Source organism: Macaca mulatta, chromosome 20 (genome assembly GCF_049350105.2).
Source record: "Macaca mulatta isolate MMU2019108-1 chromosome 20, T2T-MMU8v2.0, whole genome shotgun sequence".
NCBI classification, from domain to species: Eukaryota; Metazoa; Chordata; class Mammalia; order Primates; family Cercopithecidae; genus Macaca; species Macaca mulatta.
Genome location: NC_133425.1, coordinates 11334286 through 11361401, shown reverse-complemented (window position 1 = coordinate 11361401; position 27116 = coordinate 11334286). Strand labels below are relative to the sequence as shown.

Sequence of the window (27116 nt, the reverse complement as noted above, 5' to 3'; positions counted from 1 at the left end):
CTCTATCTGCCCCCCATCACCACCAGACTCTGTCTCCTACAGAGCACCCATCAGGTGAATTAGATAATTTCTTCTTTCTTTCACGTGCCCATAGTTCTAGCTCTATTGCTGAGTTCTTCCTCCCACCTCCAGCTTCACTTTTGGAAAGCACAGCTGAAATCTATCTCTCAGGGTTCTTATTAGGATCAAATGAAATAAGGTGTATGAAAACCCTGAAAACGGTAAGAAGAAATACAAGTGCGAAACATGTCATTGTTAGCCCTACTTTGCCTTTAAGTCCTTTAAGTTTTAAGTGTCAAGGTCTCTAAGGTGCCTTTTCCATTTCTCAGGCTTGAAGCAATCGCCTTCTTCTGCCTCCTATGCACTCAGTCTTTTTTTATTCCAGAAGACAGACAGAATGGCCTCCCCACATGACTGTGAATTTATTCCTCTTCTATACCCTTGCTGTAGCCATTTTCATCTTCCTCCCCTCAGTGCCCAGTATACGTGGGTTGAAAGAGCAAATCTGTGCCTACTTGCAGGAGAAACCATCTTGTTGTCAATCAGAAGTGGAGAAAACTGTAGCCACACTGCCTCTGTCAAACATACTTTCTTTCCTTATTTTTCTTCCCTCATTAGTTGCATCTTGGAATGTGCTTTCTCTAATAGGAAGTGGCAGTTTAATCCTTTGGGTTTTTAAAATTTATATTCTGCTACACAGCTGACCACATGTGATGATCAGGCAGCCCAGCATTATGGCATGAGTCCATTCCACTTTCTCTTTGCATCAGAAGATTTGGGTGGAGCCATGAAATGGTTGACCTTGTCCACAGCAAGAATGTTGAAAATTACTGTAGGGGACAGGAGCTCTTCTAGGGAGAAAGAAGTCAGGTATGTGTGCAGGTGCAGAGCGGGCAGAGAGGCAGTAAGACAGAGCGGGCTGACAGTTTGCCTGGACCCTGGGCTAAGTCATCCCTTTCATTGTCCAGTGTCCCTCCTATCACTTAAAATGGATTTCTCCATGATTATTTACTCTTGTCTCTTCTTTTGAAATCCTTTGAGCCTTTGAACTTGATATGGCTTGGCTGTGTCCCCACCCAAATCTCATCTTGAATTGTGGCTTCTATAATCCTCATGTGTTGCGGGAGGGATTTAGTGGGAGGTAATTGAATCATGGGAGCAGGTCTTTCCCGTGCTGTTTTCGTGATAGTGAATAAATCTCACAAGATCTGATGGTTTTGTAAATGGGAGTTCCCCTGCACATGCTCTCTTGCCTACTGCCACGTAAGATGTGACTTTGCTTCTCATTTGCCTTCTGCCATGATTCTGAGGCCTCCTCAGCCGTGTGGAACGGTGAGTCCATTAAACCTCTTTCTTTTGTATATTACCAGTCTCAGATATGTCTTTATTATCAGTGTGAGAACAGACTAATACAGAGCTCTTTCAGTGGAAATGATAGTACCTTAAATCGTTATACCAAACATTATAATCATGGATGGTGTTGCAGTCACATTATCTGCCAGGAGAATTGGCAGGGACCGTGGAAGGGATGTCCGCTATTTAACTTGAACCATCACACAGATGTGAAATATGAGGCTCAGAGAGGCTCAGGGACTTGCTGAGGGACACACTGCTTCCTGAGTACCAGTCCCATGGGTCTCCTGGCCCATCAAATGTTGATTACTGGTGCTGATGAAAAGACCAACAAAGACATTCGTTTTCTGTGATGGCGGATGGTAATAAAACTTCTCCCCGCAGACTCATCACGTGCACTGCGTTGCCTTCAGATGTAAATGTAAACTCCTAGCTGCACAAATACCTGATTTCTGACCCCTGCTGACCTTTTGAGCTTCAACTTAGTTCTCTCCTCATTTTGCAATTTGCTCTAGACCTTCCCAAAGAGGGCTCTGAGGAATACGACCCTACAGAAAAGAGTTTAAGCCAAAATAAATTTAAGAGATGCTGTACATCATGGGATCCTCGGATATTTACAATGCATATTAGCCTCTTCAAAGCTCTGAGAAGTCCTGCACTACAGACATGGTTTAAACTTATTTCTTGCTGTTTGAACGAATGTTTCCCAAATCTATTTGATCACAAGACTCCCCTTTTGTTTTTTTATACAACACTTGTTCTTGTTGGCTTGATAAAATATGACAAAAACCATTGCCCTGATTGCTAAAATATAACAAAACCCCACATTGCTCTAAATGTGCCTTTTTCACATTTTCTGGCACTTGTCTGTGCTGCCATTTCTGTCTGTCTCGTATCCTTCAAAAGTCATCTCAGAAGCCATGCCCTCTGGGAAACCTTGGACTGCTACCCCCACACAGGCTTAGGTGCCATATTTGTGCTTTTGTGGCTCCTGCATTCTGATAATTTATTTGTTGATTTAGCTTCCCAGCTGTCCTCAGTGAGGATCAGAACAGTGTCTTATGTGTTCATTCATTTAGTGAGTCATTCCATAAACATGCACTGAGCCTCCTCTATGCAGGCACATAGTTCAGGGCTCTGAGGATCCTGGGGGGAACAATGTCCCTGCCCTTATCAAACTTATATTCAAGGGGATAGGGACAAAATGTAAATACGATAAATATATAATGTTAGATTGCATTAAGCGCCACAGGTAAAGCAGGGTAAAGAGACTGAGAGTGACAGGAGATGCCCTTTAAGATAGGGTTTCAGGAAAGCTGGATCAGCTAGGATGGGCGAGGCTATGCTGCACAAATAGCCCCTGTATCTTAGTGGCTTAGAACAATAAAGGCTTATTTCTCGTTCATGCAATGGGCCCACCGAGGGTTGGCTACAACTTCTGTGCCACATCACCTCACTTGTGGGCCCAGATGGAGCTTGGCTGGCTGTCGTGGAGTAGGTGGGGAGGGGGATGTGGTGAGTCATACACTGGCTCTTAAGGGCTTCAGCTCACATTTGATTGCCACAACTCATTCAAGGGGCCAGGAAAGGGCTTTCCTGCCATGTGCCTGGAATGAGAGGAAAACTGGACTGTGGGGTGGACGGCATTAATGAATGCACAGGAACCCTCTCCGATATGAGGACTTTTGCACAGAGACCTTAATGCAGAAAGGAGAGGAGACTTGTGAATATGCGGGAGGAGGGTGGAGGAAACAGTACTTGCAAAGACCCCAACACCCTTCCGGCATTCAGCACGGGGTTTTACATGAAGCAGGTGACCGGGCAGTGTTTGTTGAATGAATATCTTGAATTCCAGGAGTTTCTGCATTAGTGAGATCTTTCCATCTCAGCTGTCTAAGTGGCAGGTCTAGATGAGGTGAGCGTTCATTTGTAAGAGTGGAATATTCTAACCAGCCCAAACAAAGATTGTTTGGTATCGGAGTCTCAATCTCAATTATAGGACTTAGAGTCAGTATACCGAACTTATCTCTGGCTACATAATTTATTTTGACTTGTCCTCTGACTAAAGGCCAGGATCTTATGTTCTAGCACAAGAAACAAGAGAGAAATATGTAAAGTCACCCTAAGTATAGAGCGTTTAGAAACATGTTTATAAAATACCTATAAAAATGAAAACTAGTTTTTCTCCTTGTGTATACCTGATGGGTTTATCATATTTGAAATGACTGTCCAGATTCCCTGCTAAACTCCAACTGGGCAGGAGCATATCCCCTTCATAGAGTATCGCCAGCACCTAGATACTGCCTGGCAAGTGATGGATGGCCAATATATCTAGTACCTGCGGACTGGTTGGCAGAGGGAGGGAAAGCTATGCAGCATTTTTCAGACTTTAAGAGCAGTCTTAGGTTCACAGCAAAATTGAACAGAAGGTACAGAGGTATCCTAAATACCCCCTGCTGCACACATGCATAGCTGTCCCTGTGATCCACATCCCCCACCAGAATAGCACCAGCTTGTAACAACATCAATTGATACAATTGATAGGCCTACATGGACACATAATTATCGCCTAAAGTCCATAGTGTACATTATAATTCACCCTTGGTGTTGTACATTCTATGGGTTTGAACAAATGTGTAATGACATGTATCCACCACTATAGTGCCGTACAGAGTAATTTCATGAAAAAATAATCTATGCTCTACCTATTTATTCTTCCCTAAGTCCCTACCTCCTGGCAACCACTGATCTTTTCACTGTCTCCATAGTTTTGCCTTTTCCAGAATGTCATATGGTTGGAATCATACAGTGTGTAACCTTTTCAGATTGGGTTCTTTCACTTAGAAATATGCATTTAAGGTCACTCAGTGTCTTTTCATGGCTTGATAGCACACTTCCTTTTTGTATTGAATAATATTCTATTGTCTGGATATACCATCTTTTAGGGTACGGCTATGGGGAGTGTTCTGACCTCAGCACTATTGCTTGTCAAGAAAGTGAAATGGGTTTAACTAGAGGAAGAGTGGGTTTATTAATAAAGGCAATGGTGAACTGAACATAAAACCAAGAAGGGTGATCAAGCTAGAGGACAATCAGCTGAGGCTCCTGGAGAATGAACTAGGTCAGAGTGAGTGATAGTGGGGGGAAAAATGGACTGGACTCGGTGGATGTGTAGGATTTCAATAGAGGAGCCGGGGGAAGATTGGCACATGGGATCCATGGAGTCGAACCATCATTATGTCCATGTTAAATGCTAACTTTGGCAAAAATAAACAATTTCCATGAGCTTCTCCAGTCAGAGAAAACAGCATGAATAAAGACACGTAGGTGGCCAAGTACATGGTGCGTATGGAGAGCCATATGCAGATCGCTTTGGTTGGAGCATGGGGTGTTTGCATTTTAACCCTAACTCTTTTTAACTTTGATGCTAATTTTGAGCAAATGGAAATGGCACTAGCCACATTCTTGGATCTCCCAGGTATCTGGATTTTGGGGTTACAGTGCTTGATATTTTTGCTCAGTCCTAGGTCCTCCCTTGCTGAGACCACTATTGTACTGGCTTCCCTGGTGGCTGCTGCCAGGGGCAGGGTGTCTGAGATAGTCTCACTCAGGCACACTGTGACTCCTTCTCAGGACGAAGGACAAGAGCAGCATCTCTATAGACATGATGCTAAGTCAGCAGAAGGTTCTGATTGTGCAGATTCAGGATTTCTCTTCCTGCTGGTTTGAATGAATGTCTCACCTGCAGCTGCCTTGGGAAAAGCTGCAGTGTCAGATGAGGAGGGTCGGAGGTCAGACAGAGGCTGGGCTGTTTTGGTGACTTGGAGATTCTTTTGTTTATAGCAGGTTGGTAATTCCATTTGGGGGGCCTTTAATGCCTCAAACTCGGAGACCTTGGTAGACACTCTAAGTTAATGGATTTGAAATTTCTTTGAAAAGCTGAAATTACTGGACAAACACAAGATGGTAGTGGTCATTATAGTAATTATGATAAAAATGATAGGAAACTTTAAATTTCCCAGCCTGATATGACTTGAAGGATGCAAAAGTTGAATCTGATGTTGGTCAAGCATTGATCTTGCAGAAAATGTCCTGTTTTCCTGTAGCAAAGAGATGTCCTAAAAATGGCCCTGTAACTTTTGAATTGAGTCCCTAGGGAACCTTGGAGTTTTAGGGTAATATGTTTGTACCTTGAAGGAACATTTGATTTTCATGCCCCGTTGTTTCCTATCGCTTCATGCTTCAATGCCTTGGTGCAAATTGTTACCTCTGTCCAGAATGCCCCTCCTCACCTAACTGGCAATGTCACGAACAGTTCTTCACTTGTAAGCACCAGACACATTCTCTGGCTAGCTGAAGTTGAAAAAGAAAAGAGAGGGGGAACTCACAAACTTGAGAGGCTGAGGGGACCAGGCAGGACTCTGAGGACATGCCACTCAAAATCAAAAAGGCTGCTTGCATCTTGCATCTCGGCTCTTGATCAAGCAAGTGCATTTAATAGACTCATCAAGATGGCGGACAGCAACAGTGAGGATTCCCCGAGGGTATTCGTGACAGTGGTGGTTGCTATGCAGCCAAGGAAATTAACACATGCCCGTTTCATCGTGTTCAGTCCCCAGCTCAACAGTCATCTCCTCGGGAAACTTTCTTTGACTTCTTCTGGGTAGGGTTCATTCAACATGCATGATATTCAAAAGATATATTAGTATCTACCATGTGTCAGGCATGTTCAGGGCACCAGATGCAGCCATAAACAAGATGGACATGATCTCTACCGTCAGGAAGTTTACCTTTCAGAGAAGCTAGATGATAAAGAGAATGAAGAAGCACATAAGTTAATTTTAGGTAGTGTTAAGTACTAGATAGGGAAATAAAGTAGGGAGAGGTAAGAGACAGAGTGCTGTGGATGGATAAAGGTGGAGTATTTAAGAGAGGCTGAGCAGGAAAGGTGTCTCTGAGGAGGAGAGGAAGTGAGCCATGTGGAGTATAGGCAGCAGGTGACCGCAAGTGTCTAGACCCTGGGTGGGTAGGGGAGGGCGGGCTTGCCATGTCTGGGGAGCAGTAACAAGACTAGGGTGGCTGCAGGAGAGTGATCAGATAGAAGTGGGAGGAAACAGGTTCTGAGAGGTAGAGAGAGGGCAGCTCTCCTGGGACTTGGTCATGAAAAGACTTTAAAAACAAATAGATCTTAAAACAGACCAGGTTTTGTTTTTGTCCTGAAAATAGGAGATTCCAGGTCAAGAAGGTTTCTTCTGCTCTAACCCTTATGAAAAATAACCTGAAGCCCTTGTTCCCACCTTATAAAACCCACTGTTCTGCTATTTGCTAGTGGGATTTGAAACCAAATAGTGACAGAGTGATGCCAATGCCTAAAGTTTTGGTTAGTCTCTCAACTGAGAGGTTGATCAAAAGGGAGAATTGTTAAGTTTAGCCAAAAGCTGCCTTTTTACATACTTTAAAGATTTCTCCATAAGTAGGGAACTGCGACCTAACTGGATGTGTAAACAGACTGTAACCCACTATTGTCCAAACAACTGAGTTTCAGCCAATCAAGGGTGGTCAAATGTTAAAACTGGGCTCAAGTAAGGCAAACACCAAGCTGTAATGGATCCAGCTGTCTCTGCACCTCACTTCCATTTTCTGTCTGTCGCTTTCCTTCTTCTGTCCATAAATCTTCTTTATGGTAGAAATGGAGCCTCTCCAAACCTGTTCCGGTTCGAGGTCTGCCCAATTCTTGAATCATTCTTTGTTCAATTAAATACTATTAAACTTTTTAAAAAAGGAGTTTGGGTTTTATTTCAACTGTGATGGAAAACCATTGGAGGGGTCTGAACAAAGGATTGACTTAACTTGATTTATGGTTTTAAAAAATATCACTCTGGATGCTGCATGGATTGTAGGAATTCTGGAGTGAGGAGGGGATAGGGGGCGCCTGGGAGGCCAGTTAGGAGGATATTACAATAATCCAGGTGGAGACAGGACAGGATGGTTACTTGGGTAAGGAGGTGATGGTGGAGGTGGTGAAAGTGACCGGTTTGGGGATGTGCTTAGAAAGTGGACTGCTCTGTACTTGCTGATGGATTTGATGTGAGGAGTAAGAGAAAGAATGACTCTTAGGGCTTTTACTTAATCAACTTTAAAATTTGAGGATAATTTTAGAGTTATAGAAAAGTTGCAATAATAGTACAGAGAATTTTGGTATATGCTTCACCTAGGTTGCACTAGTGGTCAAAGTCCTAGAGTTCTTTCTTATATTTTTTAAATTTTTAATTATTATGCATACATAGTAGGTGTATATGTTTGTTAGGTATATGGGACATTTTGACACAGGCATGCAAATATGCAATAATCATATCAGGGTAAATGTGGTATCCATCACCTCAAGCATTTATCCTTTGTGTGACAAACAATCCAATTATACTCTTTTTTTACTTACTTAAAAATGTAATTTACTTACTTAAAAATGTACAATTAAGTTGTTGTTGACTACCGTCACCCTCTTGTGCATTCAAATACCGTATCTTATTTGTTCTTTCTATTTTTTGTACCCATTAACCATCCCCATTACCTGCCCCCACACTCCCAGTACCCTTTCCAGCCTCTGGTAACCATTGCACTACTCTCTGTGTCTGTGAATTCAACTGTTTTCATTTTTAGCTCCCACAAATGGCTGAGAACATGTGAAGTTTGTCTATCTATGTCTGGCTTTTTCCACTTAACATAATGACTTCCAGTTCCATCCATGTTGTTCCAAATGACAGGATCTTATTCTTTTTATGGCTGATTGGTACTCCATTGTGTATATATACCACATTTTCTTTATTCATCTGTTGGTAGACTTAGGTTGTTTCCAAATCTTGGGTGTTGTGAATAGTGCTGCAATAGACCTAGGAGGGCAGATATCTCTTTGATACACTGATTTCCTTTCTTTTAGGTATGTGCCTAGCAGTGGGATTGCTGGGTCACATGTTAGCTCTACTTTTAGTTAGTTTTAATATAGTATGGTTAACATGCTGGATGGAGTTGACATTTGTTGAGATGGGGAAGACGGAAGAGGGAGATATCTCTAGCTCTGCTTTGGCCATCTTAGCAAGTCATTTCACATTCAGGTGGAAGTAGATATCAAACAGGTTGGTTAGATATATGAATCTGGAGTTCAGGAGAGAACCTGGGTAGTGGGTGCAGCTGTCGACATTTAGATAGTATTTAAGGTCACAGAATGCTCCAGTCTTTTATATTTGGTAATTTTCATAATAAAAAGTTCATTTGAAAATTGAGTCAGTTTAAGGAAATATGATTAAATAATAACTTAGGTCACACTTTTCTACAAATGACCAGTAGAAAATGTTTTAGGCTTTGCAGGCCATAGGATCTGTTGCAAGGACTCAACTCTCCCATTTTAGCACAAAAGGAGCTCTAGATAATGTATCAATGAATGGGCATGGCTGGGTTATAATAAAACTCTATGTACAAAAACTAGGTGGTGGACTGGATTTGGCTCACAGGCTGTACTTTGCCAATTCCTGGGCCCTACAATGTTGAGAGGTTGGGAAGATGAGGACAAACCATCAAGGAAGCTAAGAGGGAGCAACTAGTAGGGTAGCAGGAAAACCAGGGCAGTGTGAAGCCCAGGAAGGCAAGTCCAGGAAAGGAATTCTCCATCATGTCTGATGCTGGTAGGACAAGAAATGAGAATTGTCCTGTAGATTTGACAACACAGAGGTTGCAGGAGACCTTCGGTAGCACCGTGGTGGCCACACCTGACCAGGGTTTGTAGAGGAAAGAATAGTACAGAAGTAGGCAGGGTGGTTATAGCCAACTCTAGACCATTTTTGCTATAAAAGGGAACAGAGAGAAATGGAGAATTGTCTACAGAGGGACTTGGGAGTCACATAAGGGTTTTCATTTCCGTTTTTATGGTAGAAGCTATGCTTGTATTTTGAGGTGAACCTCCTCATGCTTTTACTATAGTTGTACCCTGTATACACTTCTTTCTTTCTTTATTTTTTTGAAGATAGGGCCTCACTATGTCACCCAGGCTGGAGAGCAGTGGTGCAATCTCAGCTCACTGCAACCTCTGCCCTACCAGGCTCAAGAGATCCTCCCATCTCAGCCTCCTAAGTAGCTGGGACCACAGGTGTGCACCACCATGCCTGCCTATTTTTTTTTTCTTTTCTTTTTTTTGTATTTTTAGTAGAGACGGTGTTTCACCATGTTGCCCCAGGCTGGTCTCGAACTCCTGAACTCAAACGATCTGCTTGTCTCAGTCTCCCAAAGTGCTGGGATTACAGTACACTTCTACAATTAATTCTTTCACATTATCATTTGTTTAAAATCTGTGTCTTATGTTAGCAGAGTTTCTCAGTCTTTGAACGTGACGTTATGGGCTAGGCAATGATTTGCTGGGGGAGGGCACCATTGCTGCTCATTAAACTACTAGAGTGTGGTACTAGATTTACTCTTCTTGGTCTCCCTGGTCTTTAATACTATGCCTGGCGTACACAGGGGGTGCCATAAGTATTTTGTTGAGTGAGTTGGTGAATAGAGGGGTTCCTTTACAAAGTACTGTTTTGATCATCTGATAAGAAAGTCACATGGTACCTGGGTGGCCTGAGGTAAAAGCAAGGCAGGTCTCCAGGGTTGAGTTTAGCATGCCTGATCTTTGCTGAGATTCAGGATTTCCAATTGCACTGGAGAGGATTCTGTAGTTATTAGCAAGAGGATGGCTAGCTACATTTAGCTGACATTTCTCATGCGGCTTCTGGACTATCAAGGTCTCCTTCTTCATGCCTCCTCATCTGCTTGGGAATGTTGCTTATGTAGTTCCTACAAGAGCAAGTGGACATGAGGGATGGGGAAGTTCTTTATCTTAAGCATGATTATTAAATGTGGATTCCATTATTTAGGCAAATGCTGTCTACAGACGCTCCAGGAGCCACCTCCCAACACCTGTCCTTCACCTCTTGCCAGAGACTCAAAGATGAGTGGACTTTCAGAGTTGGAACAATAATAATATTAGTAGCTGTCACTTTGAAATAGACATGGCAATTTACACTCTGTGGGGGAGTCTTTAGTCCCTCACTGGATAAGCACAGTGGAAGGCCACCCGTATGTGAAGTGATCTCAGTGGGAGCTAAAGATGGTGAGGAATAGGCTAAGTACCTTCTTCCCCTTGTACCACCCTCTGATGTAGACAAACATGACCTCCACCTTTAGGGGATTCTATAAAATGTTGTTGAATGGGCAGGGTGTGGTGGCTCATGCCTGTAATCCCAGCACTGTGGGAGGCTGAGGTGGGTCAATCACTTGAGATCAGGAGTTCGAGACCAGCCTGGCCAACATGGTAAAACTCCGTCTCTACTAAAAATACAAAGATTAGCCGGGTGTGGTGGGGCACATCTGTAATCCCAGCTACTCAGGAGGCTGAGGCAGGAGAATTGCTTGAACTCGGGAGGTGGAGGTTGCAGTGAGCTGAGACTGCACCACTGCACTCCAGTCTGGGTGACAGAGTGAGACTCCATCTCAAAAAAAAAAAAAAAAAAAGTGTTGTTGAATGAAAGGATGAGTGGATATGCATCCGTGCTCCCATCTTGTCCCTGTCTTCCTTTTATTTGTGTTTCTACCTGGCACCAAAGGTGTCCTGTAGCTGTCTCCAAGTAAGACTGAATTGATAAGAACTTATTACTCTAAAGGGAGGAGACAGAGTCCCAATAATTGAATGCTATTCTTCTTTCAGTCTTTCCTGTATCACCTTCATGGATTTTGCCATATCAGGGTATCACCTACCTTAGGGATCTATAAACTATGGCCTGCCACCTGTCTTTGTAAATAAAGTATTATTAGAACAGAATTGCACCCATCTGTGGATGTGCTTTCTATGGGTGCTTTCGTGTTACAACAGCAGAGTTAAGCAGTTGCTATGGTGACCATATGGCCCATAAAGCCTAAAACATTTACACTCTGGCCCTTTACAGAAAAGCATGCTGGCCCTTGATGTACATTATTATTTAATCAATTTTTCTTTAAATCGACTCAGTTTTAGAATAAACTTATTATTATGGAGGTTAGCAAACAGGCAAGAATAGAGAGAATGTGTAATGAACACTCATGTACCCATATTCAGCTTCAACTCATGGTCAATTTTTTTTTAAATGGCTCCATTAACATCTAAATAATATTAAAAACTGCGTGTGTTTAATATACATAACTTGATGAGTTTGGACGTATGCATGTGCCTGTGAAACCATAGCCACCGTTGAGATAATAGATATATCTTTCACTTCAACAGTTCCCTTGTGTCTCTTCGTTTTGCTTTTGTTGTAGTGAGAACACCTGAGATGAGATCTCTCTTAAGAAAATTTTAAGGGCACAATACAGTTTGTTAACTATAGACACTATGTTGTCCAGCAGATCTCCAGAACTTATTCATCCTGCATAAACAAAACTTTATGGAACAGCAACTCCCCATTTCCCTGCACCCCCAACCCTTGGCAATACCATTCTATTCTCTGTTTCAATGAGTTTGACTATTTTAGATATCCTGTATAGGTGGAATCATGCAGTTTTTGTCCTCTGTTACAGTCTTATTTCACATAGTAGAATGGTCCAGTCTCATCCATATTACTGCAAATAGAGGACTTTTTTTTTTTAGGTTGTACAATTTTCCATTGTATAAATATGTCACATTTTCTTTATTCATTCATCTCTCTCTCTCTCTCTCTCTCTCTTTTATTTTATTTATTTATTTATTTTTTGAGACAGGGTCTTGCTCTGTTGCCCAGGCTAGAGTGTAGTGGCACAATCTCAGCTCACTGCAGCCTCCACCTCCGGGGTTCAAGCAGTTCTCCCACCTCAGCCTCCTGAGTAGGTGGGATTACAGGGGTGCGCCACCACAACTGGCTAATTTTTGCATTTATAGAGACGAGGTTTCACTATGTTGGCCAGGCTCCATTCATCTCTTGATGGACATTTGGGTAATTGCCGTATCTTGGCTGTTCTGAGTAACGCTGCAGTGAAACTTCTGTGAAGCAAAGGAAACAATCAAAGAATGAAAAGATATCCTATGGAAAGGGAGAAAGTATTTGCAAATTATATATCTGATAAGGGGCTAATATCCAAAATATATAAGAAACTCCTGTGACTCAGTAGTGAAAATTATTAAATGGGCAATTAAAAAATGGACAAAGGACTTGAAATACATGATTCTTCAAAGAAGACATACAAATGGCCAACAGGTATTAAAAAGGTTCTCAATATCACTAATCATCAGGAAAATGCAACACAAAACCACAATGAGTGATTGTGAAGTCATCTCACACCTGTTAGGATAGCTGTTATAAAAATGACCACACCTCACACCTGTTAGGATGGTTGTCACAAAAATGACCAAAGATAACAAGTGTTGGCAAGGATGTGGGGACATTGGAACCCTTGTACACTGTTGGTGCTAATGTAAAATAATGCAGCTGATATGAAAAACAGTGTGGTGGTTCCTCAAAAATTTTTAAAATTTTTATTATAGGTTGGTGCAGAAGTAATTGCGGTTTTTGCAATTAAAAGTAATTTCACCAACCTAATAGAACTATCATATGATCCAGCAATCCCACTTCTGGGTACATATCCAAAAGAATTGAAATCAGGATCTCAAAGAAATATCTGTACCCTCGTGTTCACCCATGTTCATTATGGCATTATCCAAGATAGCCAAGTTGGGGACAATCTTATTTAAAAAAGAATTTTTTTTTTTTTGAGATAGAGTCTCACTCTGTTGCCCAGGCTGGAATACAGTGGCATGATACTGGTGCACTGCAACCTCCATCTCCTGAGCTCAAGCAGTCCTCCTGCCTCAGCCTCCCTAGTAGTTGGGACTACAGGTGTGTGCCACCATGCCTGGCTCATTTTTGTGTTTTTTTTTTTGTAGAGATGGGGTTTTACCATTTTGCCTAGGCTAGTCTCAAACTCCTGGGCTCAAGAGATCCACTTGCCTTGGTCTCCCAAAATGCTGAGATTGAAGGCATGAACCATCACACCCCACCCAATCTTGGTTTCTTAATACTCCCTCTTCCCTAATACCTTACCAACCCCCTGATTATTTTAATGCAAATCTCAGAACTTGTATCATTTTAATTTAAAGTTTCAGTAAGTATATTAAAAGGCAAGAACTCCTGTATTGACTGTAACTACAATTTTATTATTCCTCTTAATTAATAATTCCTTAATATCATCAACTATCCTTAAATAGCTCAAGGTTTTTAAACACAAATATCTACTTAAGCTTCGTTCCAAGCAATAATTTGCTTGAAATTATGGTTCAGATATGCTATTTATATTTTTTAATATAGTAGAATGGCTCCTGAATTATTGAAAATGTAAGAGGAAAATGTATCCCTGCACCATCTAAAATGATCTTGTACGCCATCAGTATACCTCACACTGGAGTACACCACGTTAAGGAGGCCCTTAGCAGAAGGTGTTGTCCACTTTCTTCTTTGAATCCTGTGGAAGGTCTTATGGTGTCCTTGTTTTCACAACCCTGACAGAGTTAGTCAGTGCCTGGAGCAAACACCAGGGACATGCAAATCAACCATGAAGTCTGAAGGAACAACAACTTCATAGTCACCTTCACCAGCTCAACACAATTTACAGTACAATTAAGACCGACAAATCTAATTGGATAAACAGAAAATAGAATTAAGGTAATCTATCCTAAGTGTACCAAATTCCTATAATGAGTTGCTTTCAGCAGTTGTGGAAACATATAATTACCAAACAAATTACATGTTATTTTTATCTAAGAAGCTAATTAAGTGTTCTGTGCAAATTATTATGTGGTGGCACCAGGATCAGAGTTGTATTAAATACCTAATTGAAAAAGGGACGAGACCCTAGAATTTTACATGGGAATGCGATTGAGAGAGATCATAGCAAGAGGGTCTGATTCAGAGGCAGAGACTTGAGAGAAGCTGGGTGGAAGTGGGAGAAGTTAGGGTGTCTTTGGTTAGTTTAAATTTGTTTGTGTTTTTAGAGACAGAGTCTTGCTCTGTTGCCCAGACTGGAATACAGTGGCATGATCTCAGCTCACTGCAGCCTTGAACTCCTCGGCTCAAGCGATCCTCCCTCCTCAGCCTCCTGAGTAGTGGAGACTATACCACCACCACACACTACCATGCCTGGATAATTTTTAAATGTTTTGTAGAGACAGGGTCTTGCTGTGTTGCCCAGGCTGGTCTTGAACTCCTGGCCTTGCATGATCCTCCTGCCTTGGCCTCCCAAAGTGTTGAGATTACAGGCATGAGCCACTGCGCTTGGCCACTTTGGTTGGTTTAACTTGAGCCTGAATGGTTGAGTTTAAGTCAGGGCTCTGACATTTATGGAGCCTTAGGTCTTTTTAATTTATCTGTTCTTTAAATTTATGCTTCTTCCTAAATGTAAGCTGCAAAGCTCTGTATGCTGCAGCTAACCTTAACCCTGGGTTTTTTTGTTTTTTTTTTTCTTTTTCGTAGCCCTTATATAACTTCCTTACTTTGCTCTCATTTCCTCATTTCCTTGTGACTCAGTAAATCTTCTGATATCTTCTTGTGGGTTCGTGCTCTTTTGCACCCTGGAATGGTAAGAAATAGGCACTTTGGGATATTTCCTATAACTCAGAAAAGGTAGCCTGGAAGAATTTTGCAATGAAGCTTTGAGCTGGAATCAGCCTCAAGAAACATATCCGTGTTGAGTGTGATAGGAGAGGCAGAGCCTTTTCCTAAGTTGAGGCAGGTGAGGAGAGAGTGAAGTTGCTGCGTTTCCACCAGGTTAGACATAGTGCTGTAGTGGAAAGCACTCTCAACTGGCATCATAAGACCAGATTTATTGTCCCTGTCCTGCTGTTGGTGAGCAGTGTGACCTCTGGCAACGCATCACTCCCCTCTGAGCTCCGGTATCTCATTTGTAAAATGTGGAAAATAGCCCTTGGCCTATTTACCTCACAGAGGTGCTTTAAGGATGGCATGCCATAGTTTAAATGAACATCATCTGTAAAATCTCAATTTTTACAACAGAAAGATATGAAAAGATCTGGCATTACGGTTGTTATTTACCAATGGCAGCTGTAGGAAGTCAGACAAGGTGGGTGATGTAACCGAAAATAGCGAGAATCTTCCAGCCTGGCTAGATCCAGGTATCATTGGGATTCGGTCTCTCTTGCTTTTCCGCTTGATTCTTCTCTGTATTCACTGTATTTATTTTTATTTTAATTTATTTTAATTTAATTTAATTTAATTTTATTTTATTATTTTTTTTTTTAGATGGAGTCTTGCACTGTTGCCCAGGCTAGAGTGCAGTGGCGTAATCTCGGTTCACTGCCACCTCTGCCTCCAGGGCTCAAGCAATACTCTTGCCTCCAGCCTCCCAAGTAGCTGGGACTACAGGCACATACCACCACGCCTGGCTATTTTTGTATTTTTATTAGAGATGGGGTTTCACCATATTTGCCATGTTGGTCTCAAACTCCTGACCTCGTGATCCACCTACCTCAGCCTCCCAAAGTGCTGGGATTACAGGTGTGAGCCACTGCACCTGCCTATTTTTTTTTTTTTTTTTTTTGAGACAGTGTCTTGTTCTGTCTCCTAGGATGGAGTGCAGTGGCACGATCATGGCTCACTCCAGCCTCAACCTCCTGGGCTCAAGTGATCCTCCCACCTCAGCTTACTGAGTAGCTTGGACTACAGGTGCACACCACCATGCCTGGTTACTTATTTTTATTTTTGAAGAGATGGAGTCTCACTATGTTGCCCAGGCTGGTCTCAAACTCCTGGCTCAAGCAGTCCTCCTATCCTGGTCTCCTCCCAAAGTTCTGGGATTACAGGCATGAGCCACCACACCCAGCCTGTATTGGTTTTATTCAGGGAATGTCTCCTCACCCTGACTCCCAGTGTGGCAAGACAGTCACTAGAAGAAGTGCTGCATCTTTATTCTATCAGTTAAGTGACTCAGGGGAAACAGAGCACAGAGTCCACTTCCTGGTAGCTTCATCAGAACTCCCAGGGCTAACTCTGATTGGACTCCTCTTACTCATGTGCCCATAAATAAACCAATCACAATGTTCAGGACAGGAATACACTAATTGACCAGGCTGGTCATGTGCATATCCTGAGAGCTGAAGATGCTGAGGTTGCCCCACTTGAGCTACATGGAATGAAAAGTGGGGACAGTTTGTTTCCCAAAAGTGCCAGAAGAAAGAGTATTTTCTGGACCGGAGAAAACCAAAGATCTCATTCTCCCGTAGGCTACCTATTTGAATTACAGTAGAAAAATTTACTAGATTGAGAGTCAGGGAAGACTTGGATTCTAGTCTTGACTGTGTCACTATCACTCTGACCCTGGACATGTCAGTTCTCTTTTTGGGAGCCCAGTTTCCAAATCTTTGAAAGAGATTTGGGCCTGAATTATTCTGAAGTTCCTCACCTTTTATTCACCAGGGACTCTTCTTATCCTGTGGCTTTTTATCTTCATGATATACTGTGTGTTTTGCCAGCGAAACAAAATACATTAAGTACTAATTGATTTTATTTAAAAAAATGAATTAATAGCATGCAGTCAATTGCCACTTAGAAATGCAGATCAACAGAATATAAGGTAACCAGTGGAACTACACTGAGTTATATATATTCCAACCCAAAGCAAATAAACTTAATATTTCTTTAATCTGGCCTGGGTTGCCTGGGACAGCCTGATTACAGGGCAGAATTTGAATTATGCCAGGCCTTATGAAACATTCAGCATGGCTATAGATTCCTAGTTTTCATTTACTGGATCTCAGGTGTCTGTAGTCCCAGCTATTCTGGAGGCTGAGGCATGAGAATCACTTGAACCTGGGAGGCGGAAGTTGCAGTGAGCCAAGATTGTGCCACTGCGCTCCAGTCTGGGGGATAGAGTGAGACTCCCTTCAAAAAAAAAAAAAAAAAAAAGATTATTTATCTCATCTGTCTGGGTTCTGCACATATTTGAATTTGCTGAACCTGATACAGACCAAATCAGTGTTTCCGAAACCTCTCTCTGATATTAAAAATAACCTATGGAGCTCTTTAAACTTATAGCCTCTTGGGTATTCCCCCCAACCCCATTTTGACTCAGTATATTTGGGTATGGTTGGATACGTGCCTTTTTAACAAGGTATCCCCAGGTGATTCTTATCTTAAAGAAAGTTTGGAAACGCTGGACTAATATCCAAGGCCTTACTACTCAAAGTGTGACCAGCCACATCTGTATCCCCTGGGGTGTCTTGCTTAAATTGCAGAGGCCAGGCCCTACCCAGACTGACAACTGGAATCTGCATTTTAACAATGGAAGCAGATTGGCTTTTGTTTTTAGTTGGCTTTTAATTTGATCTATTTTCTGTTTTCATCGTCGTGAGGCTCTCAGCTGCCCCTCTTGTCCTAGGCCTCTTCAGAAGAGACATTTCCCTCTCCTCTCCTTGCCTCCCCACAGGGTATAATAAACACCTGTCGGGGTTTGTGGGGGAAGCTCGCCCTGACCTCCTGTTACTGAGACAGGAGATGCAAAAGGGTTCTGCACACAGCCTCTCAAAGCAGACTTGACCCCCAAGCTTCCACCGCTAGGTCTTGGGAAGAAATGGCCTCAGCAGATTCTAGGCCTCCACGGCTGTCTGTTTCATGCTCTCAATTTTGACTTGGCCTGATCCGTGCTGTCTCCATCAGGTGTTCTGAGGCATTTCACACATGACTGGTCTTAGGCAACTGGGCCAAGCCTGTTCTGTTCTTTTTCAGTTTTCTTAATTGCAAGGCTGTTTGTTTCCCCACTGGAGAACTTCCATACCCAGAATTCTGAAATCTAGGTACTCAGGCCTTAGCGGATGATGTTCTCTCAGCACTTAATTCATTCATCATTCAGTAAACTATCCTCAAGCAATTCTATATTCGAAACATTCTGATAATGATGGCATAGTAATAATAATAGTTGGCATGTATTGAAATTTTATTATGTGCAAGAAGCTGTGCCAGGTACTTTAAATATCTCATTTAATCCTCACAGTAACTCTGGGATGCTGTTCTCACCCCCGTTTGACAGATGGAAAAGCTGAGGCTCATAGAAGGAAACAGAGTGCACAGTGTCTCTGATATGGTTTGGCTCTGTGTCCCCATCCAACTCTCATCTCAAATTGTAATCCCCACGTGTCAGGGAGGGGTCTGGTGGAAGGTGATTGGATAATGGGGGAGGATTTTCCCCTTGCTGTTCTCGTGATAGTGAGCGAGTTCTTGTGATAGTGAGCGAGTTCTCGTGAGATCTGATGGTTTAAAAGTGCGTGTCAATTCCCCTTCTTGCTCCCCATCCCGCTCCTTCTGCCGAGTGAGATGTTCCTTGCTTCCTCTTTGTCTTCCACTATGATTGTAAGTTTCTTGAGGTCTTCTTCCCCAGCCATGGGGAGCGGTGAGTTAATGAAACCTCTCTTCCTTATAAACTACTCAGCCTCTGATAGTTCTTTACAGCAGTGTGAAAATGGACCGATACAGTCTCACAGCTGAATAGTGATCGAATCTGGTTTCAAACCCAGCCCTCTCTGACCTCTGAGTTTTCAGTGTTAACCATGTCACACACTAATATGATTTAGGCTTTATGGAAGGAGCTCACTTTTCATGAAACATCTATAGAGCCTTTAATTTCTACTAATGCCATGAGGAAAGTGCCTTGCCCACCTGGGTGATGTCAGAACTAGGGTCTGGGAGTGGATTCATATGGTCATAGTCTCGTGGCCAGGGATTGGTAAAATCCAAATTTGGAATCTGGCTTCTGGCTATAAGCCCAAAGTTCTTCCTGTCATCCCGGACGGTACAGCCCATTATCTCAAGGAGCTGGCCTCTCAGAGTCAGAGAGGTCATGCTCAGTATCTAGAAGTTTGTGACAAGTACTATGTGGCACATCCCTGGCTCTGAGGATAAAGTCATGACTCTTGGGTGAGCTCATGATAATGCAGGCTTGCATTACTTCAGTACTTACTTTGTGCTAAGCATGTCACACTCTCTCATTTAATGCTCTTAACCCTACAATTACCCCCATTTTACAGAGGAGGAAGCTATAGTGGCTCACACAGAATAGGTGCACAGTGAGTTTTTATTGAAAAGAAGAAAAATGGCACGTGAGTTGCATTAAGGAAATGTAGGCCAGGGCTGGGGCAGGAAGGCAAATGGTGGCCATAGGGCCAGCTCACGGGAGTAATCGAGTGCCTGAATAAGGAGTCTGAACTTCGTCCTCTGTTTTGTAAGTAGCTAAGGAAGGGAAATGAAGTTCAGTGTGCAGGAAGGTCTGGAGGCAGGTGAAAGCATTAGGTCATTGCAGACCTCCAGATGTGGGTGATACGGCTCGAACTAAGATGGAGAAAATAGGAACACCTGTCAGCATGTGTAGTGGGCAAGAATGTGACTTTAGGGTCACACCTGCTTACAATCCAGCCTCATCATTTAAGCAAGTTACTTTCTTCTCTGAGCCTCACTTTTGTTCTCTTTTTAAATGAGGATAATACCACCTACTTATTAGGGTTGTGTAGCATGTGCTGTTGGGGCTTTCCCATGTGCCCGCAGTCCTTGCCTCCATATATGGAAGCCTGATCACTATGAACCCCTCTGACTCTGTCTTTTCTGGCTTTGGAAGCAGGTTTAGCCCACCTGCAGGGGAAGCAAAGGTGCTGGAAGCAGCCAACGGTAGGGATTTGTGGATAAGCACTCCAGTCCTTTGTTTTGTAGGCAGGATAACTGATGTAGAGTAGATATTTTATGCTATATCCCAGATGTGTCTCTAGTGATCTTAAGGCCCAGTTGCCCTAAGCAGTCTCTTAATTTAAAATCCACCATTTATTGTTTCCTTTTACTTCCCTGTCTCACTTCTCTTTCCTCTTACCAGTGTTTCCTGGGATCATTTCTCAAACCACTGGGAGCTCAAATTCTTTTTCAGGGCCTCAGATCATAATAATGATAAAACCAAACACTGTATATAAAGTGCTTAGCACAGTCGTGTGGCCCAAGGTTAGTTCCCCGATAAATGGTAGCTGCTATCAGCATCATCATCATTATCATCCTTGTGAAGGTGGAATGAACGTAGTCTTTCAAGACATTTCCACTGACAGATAAATTCATCCAAAATATGAAGAAAAATGTGAAGGAAAAGGTCACCTAGAATATGCGGAGCAAAATATTGCAATGATTTCTTTTTTTAATGAGATAGTTTATTAATTATTAATCAGTATCTTTAACCTTTAGTCCTTGTCTAACACCATGGATAACAGGTCTACAATTGAGTATAATTAGCCAAATGCGTCTTGCATCCTAAATTGGCTATTCTGAGTTACACAGTTTGATTTTCTTGGAAGGAGGACCTGGTTTCATTAGAACCTAGTTGTAAATGAGTCTCCTCCTTGAAGTTCCTGTTGCTATTTGAGCTTGTGTTTGTAGCTGGAGATTTACTCTTGGATTTTAGTTGTTTTAGCCTTCATCTGTTGAAGAGGTGAGATGATATTGTGTGTGTGTGTGCTGGAGGTTATGCTTCCAATATTTACAACATTGGCTTTCCAAAGCAGAAGATGATGGGCTTTCTGGGAGGATGGTTCAATAGGAAACCTTCAGAACCAGTGGGGTTGGATGGTGGAGCAGAGGGTGGAAGGGAGAGTGATGGAAAGTAGAGTGATGGAAAGTAGAAAGGATAAGCCAACTTTATCCTTTAGACTTGCCCACTTAACTTATATGTGCTTATCTGGACCTGGGCCCAGGGGGAGGAGATAGAGAAATGCATGAGAGGCTGTCTTGAGTGTTAGGGACAGAGCATGATGAATGCAACACCTGTCAGTTCTATGTGTCAACTTGAATGGGCTACAGTCTATAGTTACCTAGTCAAACTCTAATGTAGGTGTGTTGTGAAAGTGTTTTGTAGATGTGATTAAAGCTTATAATCAGGTGACTTTAAGGGAGATTATCTTACATAATCTGGGTGGGCCTGATTCAATCAGAGGACTTAAGAGTAGAGCTGAGGCTTCTGAAGAATAAATTCCACCCAAGGAGAGAAGGTTTAGCTCATGCCCGGAAATTCCAGCCTGCCCCGTGGATATTGGACTTGCCTAGCCATTCCCCACAATCATGTGAGCCGATTCCTTGTCATATGTTTCTTAATATATGTCTCCTGCTCATCTGTTCCTTTAATTGAACCCTCAGTAATACAGATTTTGGTGCCAGGAATAGGGTTCTATTGTAACAAATACCTTAAAAAGTGGCAGTGGCCTTGGAATTGCGTGTTGGGCAGAGGCTAGAAGAATTTGGAGACACATCAGAGAAAAAGACTAGACATCCTTCAACAGACTGTGAGTGGAAATATGAATGCTAACAGCTCTGTTTCTGGGGACTCAGAAAAAAGTAAGTAACATGTTAGAGAAAGCATATATCATTTTAGAGAATACCTAAATCATCATAAACAGATTTTTGGTAGAATTATGGATGTTAAAGGCACTACCAGTGAGGGCTACCTAAGAAGGAAATGTTATTGAAAACTGGAGTAAAGGACATCCTTGTTATACAGTGGCAGAACGTTTATCTGAATTATATGCTACAGTTGTGTGGAAATCTGAACTTGCAAGCAATGAACTTGGTAGTGTTGAAGGGGCAGCCTGGATTCTTCTTACTCCTTTTAGTAAAATGTGAGAGGAAAGAGATAGATTGAAGGAAGAACTGTTAAGCAAAAAGAAACCAAGATTTGATGACTTGGGAAATTCTCAGCCTATCTGGATTGCAAAAGATGCTAAAATTAGGAGATTTACTATCAGGAAAGCATGTCAGGAAAGGGTATGGCTGAACAGCTTTTTTTTGCTAGTTCCTTGGAAAGATAAAAAGTCCCAGTATTCAGCCACACAGAGGGCTGTTTGAAGAGATTAGGTATGAGACTCATGTACCCCTTGGCCATTTAACCAGAAGTGAAGAATAGATATTAGGATTATCCAGGAAAGGACTGTGAATAACCTTTTTTTGTCTGATGGAGTGAATCCCCATGACATACACAGGAGACCCATGAGGTTTTTGAAATTTCCTACCAGCATAAACACAGGCAATTTGGACCCAAGGTAACAGAGAAGATAGAATGAAAGAAGGCCCGTTACACTTCCCAAATTATTTTATTATTATTTTACTTTAAGTTGTAGGGTATGTGTGCACAATGTGTAGGTTTGTTACACAGGTATACATGTCCCATGTTGGTTTGCTGCACCCATCAACTGGTCATTTACATTAGATATTTCTCCTAATGCTATCCCTCCCCCAGCCCCCCACCCCACACACAACAGGCCCCAGTGTGTGATGTTCTCTGCCTTGTGTCCAAGTGTTCTGATTGTTCAATTCTCACCTATGATATAATCCCCAAATTTTACAGGCAGGAAATGACTTAAAACTCTTAGGCTGCAAACACATGTTACCCTTCATGAGAAAGGACTGGTTGCTCAAAAGGTAGAGCCTCAAGCTCAAAGGACAGAGATGGGAGAGGATTATTTCTAGACTTTGCAACCTAGTGTTTACCTAACTGAATCTCTCCTCTCCTTTTTTTTTTTTTTTTTTTCTTTCTGGAAACAGTGTCTCACTCTGAAGGCCAGACTGGAGTGCGGTGGTGTGATCACTCCTCACTGCACCTTCAACCTCCTGGGCTCAAGTGATTCTCCCACCTCAGCCTCCTGAGTAGGTTGAACTACAGGCATGCGCCACCATACCCAGCTAACCTGTTTTTGTATTTTTTTTCTTTAGAGGTGGGGTTTCACCACATTGCCCTGGCTGTCTCCAATGTCTGGGCTCAAGCATTCCACCCACCGTGGCTTCCCATAGTGTTAGGATTACAGGCATTAGCCACTGCATCTGGACTGCCTAACTGAATTCCAAAATTGCTTGGATGTGGTGACTTGTTTTTTCTTTTCATTGTTTCCTTTTTTGATCAAAAACGCCTATAACTGGTATCCCATGCCTGTTCCACAATTACATGTGGGGAGCAGATAATCCGTTTTCTAGTTTTACAGGTCCACAATTGGAGAGAAACTTTGACCCAGGAGGGATCATGCTCAGATTCTTTTAAGTACTTGATTTAGGTGATTGAGATAAGATTTTAGACATTTGAGCTGATGCGATTTGTTTATTTATTATTTATTTATTATTTTTTTGAGACTGAGTCTCACTCTGTCAACCCAGACTGGAGTGCAGTGGCATGATATCAGTTCACTGCAATCTCCACCTCCCAGGTTCAAGTGCTTCTCATGCCTGAGCCTTCAGAGTAGCTGGGATTACAGGTGCATGCCACCATGCCTGGCTGAGTTTTGTATTTTTAGTAGAGACGGGTTTTACCATGTTGGCCAGGCTGGTCTCGAACTCCTGACCTCAGGTGATCCACCCGCCTCGGCCTCCCAAAATGCTGGGATTACAGGTGTGAGTCACTGTGCCTGGTCTGATGAGATTTTGATGAAAATTTTGGACTTTGAATTGACACTATCATGAGTTACTTTTGGGCGGATGGGGTGAATCTTTGGGAGCAAGAGGGTGGCCTGGCAGGCAGAACTACAATTTCTCAAAGATGTTCACCTTCTAAACTCTGACACCTGTGAAAATGTTATGATTTATGGCAAAAGGGATTTTGAAGATGTGATTAAGTTATGGATCCATCTTGAGATGAGAGCCTCATCCAAAATTATCTGGTGGGTCCAATATAATCATGAGTGTACTTATAAGAGGCAGGCATGGAAGAGTCAGAGAAGATGTGACCATGGAAACAGAGTTAGAGCTATGTGGCCACGAGCTAAGGAATGTGGGCAGACTCTACAAACTGGAAAAGAAAAGAAATGAATCCTCCTCTAAAGCCTTAAAAGGAAGCAGTAGGAAGCCCTGCTGGTCCATTTTAGATTTCTGACCTCCAGGACTTTAATTTTACATCGCTCTAAGCTGCTAACTTTGTGGCAATTTGTTACAGCAGCAATGGGAAGCTTATAACCTGTTAAGTGCCACGTCTTCTGCTACACTGCTTAAACATATTATCTTGCTTCTTTCCGCAGTCCTTCAGGACATAGGTATTAAAATCCCCATGTCCCACATTAAAATTTGTGGTTGTAGAAACAGAGGCATTGAAAGTTCACATAGCTTGCCTAAAATGACAGATCTAGTTAGTGGTGGCTATGGGATTTAACTCCACGTCTGAATGATTCCAATGTCTATGGACTAGATCTTGCATGATAAATGTCAAGGGACATGAGAAGTAGGTAAGAAAGCCATCACGACAGTTCAATGTGTGGCTTTACGTTAGACGTAGGATGACCTAGTGGTAAGTGGTATAGCACCCGTTTAGGTGCACTGGAGACATGTTGTATGTCCCCAGATCCAGCTTTGCCACCTCTAAGTGTCTGAGTTGACTTTGGACAAGTTATTTCACCTCTGTTCTTTTCTTTTTTTTTTTCTTTCTTTTTTTTCTGAGACGGTGTCTTGTTCTGCTCATTCTGTTGCCCAGGCTGGAGTGCAGTGGCACAATCTCAGCTCACTGCAACCTCTACCTCCCAGGCTCAAGCGATACTCCTGCCTCAGCTTCCTGAGTAGCTAGGATTACAGGCATGCACCACCACGCCCAGCCAATTTTTGTATTTTTAGTAGAGATGGGATTTCACTATGTTGGCCAGGCTGGCCTCAAATTCCTGACTTCAAGTGATCTGCCTGCCTCAGTCTCCCAAAGTACTGGGATTACTGGCGTGAGTCACTGCGCCCAGCCTATTTCGCTTCTCTGAAGCTCAGTTTCCTCACTTATAAATGGGGATTATAATAACACTTTTTTCTAGGGATATGGAGCTTAGAGGAGAGTAATGGTGGTAAAATGCTTAGTGCAGTGCCTGACACATCATAAGTGCTCATAAGTAAAATAATAACAGTAGTAGTAATAATAACAATAATAACATGCTAATAATAAAGGCGAATTATTCTTCCTGGTGTGCCACTCTAGGCAGAGCGATACTAGCAAAGAGAATACAAGATCCATGGTGGGTCAGGGGCACAAGTGTGTTACAAGCAAAGAGAACAGCAGGTACTCAGGCCATTGCACATGACATGTTCTCCATACGACCTGCTTTTCCCCACCTCTTAAACTGGCTACTCCCATTCAAAAGCCATGTCTCCCAGGAAGTCTTCCCTGATCTTCTTGGCTGAAACAGACACCCTTTCTCTGAGGGAGTGTCACAGGAAGTACTTTCCTACTCTGGTCTTATCAATGCGTTCGAAGCCTCTCTCATTAGCCTGGAAACTCCGAGAGCAGAGGTGCTCTCTGTCCCTCTCTTATTTATTGTTACACCCTGAGCATTAAAAAAAAAAAAAAATGGGGTAAGTGGTGAGAAGAGACTGGAGTGGCAGGCCTTGGCCATGCCGGGAGGGACCCTTTAGCCTCCAGCTTCCCGACAAATTTCCCCCGAGTTGGTTTGCGTTTTCTTTGTAACTGAGAACAGCCCAGGGAAAGGCATGGACATGGGGGACCTGCAGAGATGAGACTGGTTGCTTTGCATCTCCGTGGCCCCTCACTCCTGCAGCCCACTCTACATGCTGTTCTGGGCCTCATTAAAACCTGTTCTCCACTAGCCTCTGTGTTTAATATTTATCGATCACCCACAGCATGCAAGCTGGTCAATAAGTGTTTTCAGAAGCCTCACTCCACGCCATCTTGATCAGCCCCTGCCGCTATTTTCCATCATGCCAGCTCTTGAAACCTTGTGGATGTGCCTTGAATTTTTTTTTTAAGTGCTTTTCTAACAAAAGTCCCGACTACAGAGATGCAGAAGCTGAAGTTCCATTTCATTTGCCTCCTGAACCTTGAAGGCACTGATTTTTTTACTGCTGCCTCTGTCCCTCTTAGTCCTCAGTCCCCACACCTCTCAGGATAGCTGAAGAGATGAGCCTGTGTTTGGCTCTGAGTTCCAGCTCCCTGGCAGCTATATCTGTGTTAATAGCATCTCCTTTAGCGTAATCCATTTGACTCCCCCAGCTGTTTACTTTCCTGGGGACCTGCTTGAGCTAGTCTGCTCCCGAACTTCCTTAATGAAGACATGACAGTGGGTGGCTGGAGACGGGAAGTTGCAGGAGAAGCAAGAAAGGGAGAGAGAGTCCCCTGGGTTATATCCCTGTTACTCAACATTGTTGAATTAGATCTCAACATTCCATCATGTGATGTTTGGATGCTGGGAGGGGAGTTAAATATAGAATTCTTCCTTTTGGCATTTCAGAAGGTTTATATAATGTCCTGTTCCTTTTGACAGTGGGGAGAAAGTGAATAGGATGGCTTGGAAGATAGGTCTGTGTCCGGAGCTCCATTTAAAGTAAAGTCTACTCAGCAGCCTGACCCATCTGCCTACTCAGGGGGATATTCAGTGAATCATGTTTGCAAAGGCGCAGATGCCCTTTTGAGCCCAAGGATCTGCTCAGCTCGAAAATTCTATTAATTCTAAGATTCTACAAGTAGCCTTCACAAGAGTGGGTGCTGAAAATAGATCAGCCATGTGGTATGCCCTGAATTTGCCTGGGTTACTGATTTGATTTTCCCCTCAGTGTTTCCCTGAACCTGGCCTGGAAATTCAGCTTGCTTTACCATTTGAACCCTGCCCTGGGGTCCCAGGGACCAGGGTCCCAGGTCTGCCTCCATCATTTCCCAGCCATGTAACCTTGAATGAGTCTCCTGGCTTTTCTGAGTCTCATTATCTTTAGCATACCTCTCTCTCCTCCTTCCTTTCCTGT

The 27116-nt window shown here is 42.7% G+C and overlaps 1 protein-coding gene and 1 long non-coding RNA gene across 3 annotated transcripts in view; both read left to right on the top strand.

Annotated features, from left to right (window-relative positions):
• GRIN2A (glutamate ionotropic receptor NMDA type subunit 2A) overlaps window positions 1-27116 on the top strand; it is a 431556-nt gene that overhangs the window by 26017 nt on the left and 378423 nt on the right. The gene's annotated exons all lie outside the window — the stretch shown is intronic.
• Window positions 22919-25454, top strand: LOC144338372 (uncharacterized). The gene is made up of 2 exons (XR_013412403.1): window positions 22919-22983; window positions 24871-25454. It is a non-coding gene; the product is annotated as an uncharacterized LOC144338372 (long non-coding RNA).